At 31.7% G+C, this 4,735-nt stretch overlaps 1 non-coding gene across 1 annotated transcript; it reads right to left on the bottom strand.

The window, feature by feature from the left end:
• Nucleotides 1–2,828: 2,828 nt before the first annotated feature.
• LOC130996462 (U5 spliceosomal RNA) lies at nt 2,829–2,947 on the bottom strand. Its single transcript, XR_009092634.1, has one exon. It is a non-coding gene; the product is annotated as a U5 spliceosomal RNA (small nuclear RNA).
• Nucleotides 2,948–4,735: the final 1,788 nt, after the last annotated feature.

The following is a 4,735-nucleotide window of genomic DNA, read 5'->3' as shown; positions in this document are numbered from 1 at the left end:
GGTCATGAGCCTTTTAGATCCATTAGCTACTTCCCATTAGCTACTTCCATACTACATCTATTTGGATGTCTATGTGGAGATATACTTTTTTCACAAAAATTGCTTACTTCACTTCATGTTTATTGGCTACGTATGAGGTATAACAAAAATTCAATTTAAACTTACATTTGTTGGAAATGTGACATTTACTTTTTGGTGGACGTCGTATATCACCAAATAATTCATGCAATCAGCTAAGAATTAGAATGGTATAGCAACAAGTAGGGTCGAACCACAGAGAACGAGTAATCACTTCAAATTCCTAGAGATCTAATTCGGTGTAGCCTTAATTTTGAGAGAAAAATATTAATCAACTAAGGAATTAAATAAATCAAATAAACAATTACTAAAATTCAATGAAAGAAAGGTAACTCGGCTCGAATAAATCCATATTAATTTAATAACTCCGTTCATCGACGCAAAGATAAATTAATCTCTATCAACCAACCAGTTATAGGATACCGTGAACGCAACGGACATACTCCAATTCCTACTTACTGTCTCGATAGACAGCTGGAGACGCTAGACCTGCCTATTTCCCTTATTAAAATATAACCTAGCTGGAGACGTCACACCTATATTTAATTAGGAGTGTAATCGAGTCGAGTCGAGCTTAATAGTGTCTTGCTCAAGCTTGGCTCGTTTAGCTAATCGAGTTGTTTGATTAATTATCCATCGAACTTTAATCGAGTCGAATACAGTGCCGAGCCTAATCGAGCTTTTTAAATTTAAATTTTTAGTTATGTTTATAATACACAAGTTAATGTTCAAATATATAAGTTATTTTATTCACAAAAATATAATATATTTACTATTTTCTTGTAAATAAATGATGTTAATTAGATACTTAATCCAAATATTACTAAATATAGCAGTATAAAATATAGTAAGACATTTAATGAATACTCTTATCTTTTTAAGATAAATCATTTAACGAGCTTGTTCACGGGCTAACGAGCCGAGTATCGTGATGCTCAAACTTGGCTTGTTTAGCTAAACGAGTTGTTCATTAAATTACTGATCGAGCTTTTATCGAGTCGAACATCGAATAGCTCACGAGTAGCTTGGCTCGTTTACAGCCCTAGATTTAATATTCTAATAGCATTAAGATGAAGGAACCCGATTTAGACAAATTACCTACGAACGCAAGTAATAATTCGTCTACCAATTTATTCCTACTATGAACATGGTAGCTTTATCACTAATCAGCTCTATTCCAACAATTACGGATTGGAGGAAATAATTGACTAATCCAATTAAATCTAAGTTGACCAGGCTTAAATTAAATCAGAATTGTCTTTAAACACAAGGAATAAATCGAAATCCATAGGAATCAATTATATGAACAATTAGGTCTCACTGATATTAAATCAGTATTTCATTATTCTCGCCCAATTAAGAAAATTAGCTAGTCATACTATTAAAATAAAACACAATGAAATTGAACAAAGAAAAACATAACTAATAATCTAATAAATTTAAATAAAATCGAAATTTATCACCAAAAATTCAATTCCGATGAAAGCCAGGAGAATTATCTCCAATAAAAGAAAACAAATCTCCAAACTGTTTCTACAGACTCTCACTACCGCCGCCCGAAACTCCAAACCAACCGCTAATCCTCTAATGCCGGCAAAGTCTAGTGCTCATTTGGTTCAAATAGAGAAATAGAAAGATAATGGAATTAAATAAAGGAGTGGAATGGTAATAATAATTATTATTTTTATTGAGTGTTTGATGTAGCAATGGAAATGAGTCATTAGTAAGAGATTCCCTTTCTTTTGTTTCTCCTCTATTTTGAGGGGTAACAAATTGGGTGATTGTGTTATCCTCAAGTAAGGGTAATGGTTAACTCATTACACAAATCAAACAACAAGTAATGGATTCAATTAGTTAAATTCATTTCCAACCTTTAAAAACACTCAACCAAACGTGTGCTAAATCTCTAATCTCACAAAATAAAGGCAGCCGCCAATGATAGGTTTGAAGTCCTAAGCTTGTTAATTCCTCAAATAAAATCTTCACGTCCCACATGTATTTAATGGGCCAAGCACTAATTTAATCTACTAATGAAGCTCATGGCCAAACCAGGGGCTTAGCCCACTGGCCACCGGGTCCTCACTTAAGTGAAGTGACCCGGGTTCGATTCCTCTTGGGAGCGAATTGGAGATTGGAGATATAAGGTGGATTTGGTGAATGGAGAGATAAGTGGGGAACTAATTACTAACATCTAACATGACTTTGCCCGATCAAAAAAAAAAATGAAGCTCATGGCCAAAAAGATAAACTAATTAAAATTAGAGCCCAATATAATTCTGCATTTTTCCTATCATTTTGGAGGGTAGGGGAGAGTAAATTGAACTGAAAGTCTGAAACTGAATCAAATTACAGAATTTGATTCAATTTTGCGATAATTTTGGATTCAATTTGAAATCTTGTTCATCTAAAATGTATTTGAAATACAACCAACACAAAGATTATAAAATTGGGTTATCATTTTCTATTCCAATTTTTCGTAGTCTTGTTTTCATTAATCTTTCAATCTTTAAAATTTATCAATTAGAGCTTTTGAAACATCATTGGTTGTGTTTTCAATTTTATCGTCAAAATCAAAATAAAATAATTGACACAATGAAAAGATTAGAATAGAAAACATCATTAACCAGTTTGACTCAAATTGTTATGTTTTTCAACGAATAAAACACCCACTAAAAAGCCTATAAATTGATACAAATAGTTGAGGTCTGCAAATGATGATTATCCTATAAAATTTGACTTAAATTATTGGGGTTTTCCAATGGAAAAACACCCTTCAAAAAGTGGCGTATGCTGCTTGAAATGCGACGAGCACACGGTATTCTTTAGTAAAAGGCGAAAGAATAGTTCGCTATGTGCTCAACGCGCAGCTGCGTATTTAAACACTTCACAAATTTGCCATATTTATTAACACTGGCGTAGCATTTTGGTTGGCTCTGTCGATGTGGGATTCCTCCTAAGAGTAAAAAGTGAATGCTCTTTCTTCTTCATAATTAATTTAATTAATGACTGCCTGGATTTCCTTTCACTATTTGCTTTAACGAAAATTTTGGTACTAATCTAGTTTCTAATTAAATGTATACCTGCATGAAAGATAGTATTAAAATACATACATTATTAACATAACACTCTAGTCCTTTAAAAGAATTTATTTATATCGTTTTAGACTTTTAGCTATATACTTTTTCCATTTTCTTTCTCTAAGTATAATTCAAACCTCGTGTTAATTGAAATTATTGCAAAAGTTCCTACATGTAGAATTATCTGCAAGTGTTGTAAACGTGCACGCGTGGGAGTATTGAAATTTATTTTTCATGATTTTTCTTGACTTATTTGACATAATAAGTCAAAAATATTTTTAAATATAGAGTTAATTGCCTATAACTATCGTTTCATAACAAAATTTGCCTATAAATATATAAATTATACCCAATTTTTGGTGTTTGACCAGATCTATTTTTTAAGTCAAAAAATACATAAATTTTTAATTTTTTGGAATTTTACTCGATTTCAAAAGTTCGTTGGCCAATAACTTGATTGTCTGAATTTTGATGGGCAACCCGAAGGTACTATTCGAAAGTTCTTGATGTTATCTGTTAGTGTTGCTTCGTCTGGAACAAAATGTTGTGCAGGGTGTTGGAACAGCACGCACAACAACACAGAGTAAACAGCAGCAGAAAACTTGATGTGACGCACTGTGTTTAGGAAACACACCAGTGCACACAGAGAAATATTGCAGTGGAAATAAAAATGGGAGAAGACACAAGGAGATACAAAAATTCTTCAAGTTATAAAATATACTATAACTTGAAGATGCCTCATGGCAAAATGACTAAATCGAGAATGAACAACTCACGTTCAATACCTTTACAACCAGGGGCGTAGCCGGGGGGACTAGGGGGGGCTAGAGCCCCCCCCCCCCCAAATTTTGAATTTTTTTTTTTATATAATATGTCTAAAAATGTTGTTATTATTATTATTATTATATTTGTATTTTAGTAAAAAAATGTCTAAAATGTATTGAATGCCCCCAAAAAATTTTTTAGTAAATGTTGAACTATATTATCTATGAAAATGTTGTTATTATTATTATTATTATATTTGTATTTTAGTAAAAAATGTCTAAATGTATTGAATGCCCCCAAAAAAAAATTTAGTAAATGTTTTGAACTATATTATCTATGAAAATGTTATTATTATTATTATTATTATTATTATTATTATTATTATTATTATTATTATTATTATTATTATTATTATTATATTTGTATTTTAGTAAAAAATGTCCAAAATGTATTGAATGCCCCCAAAAAAAATTTTAGTAAATGTTTTGAACTATATTATCTATAAAAATGTTGTTATTATTATGATTATATTTGTATTTTAGTAAAAAATGTCTAAAATGTATTGAATGCCCCCAAAAAAAAATCCCGGGGGCTACCGCCCCCGAACCCCCGTAACAGTTCAGCCCCCCCCCAAAAAAATTCCTGGCTCCGCCACTGTTTACAACGACATAAGTATTGAACACATGACACTCTCACTAAAAAACAAAACTCGGTTCAAGAGTAATACTCCGAAACCTTACAAAATTAAACAACGAGTGTTGACTCTGATGTCATCCCAACATATAGAATCACACTCGTACACAATTGCCCTACAT

Source organism: Salvia miltiorrhiza, chromosome 7 (assembly GCF_028751815.1).
Source record: "Salvia miltiorrhiza cultivar Shanhuang (shh) chromosome 7, IMPLAD_Smil_shh, whole genome shotgun sequence".
NCBI lineage: Eukaryota > Viridiplantae > Streptophyta > Magnoliopsida > Lamiales > Lamiaceae > Salvia > Salvia miltiorrhiza.
This window is presented reverse-complemented; position numbering and strand designations above follow the sequence as displayed.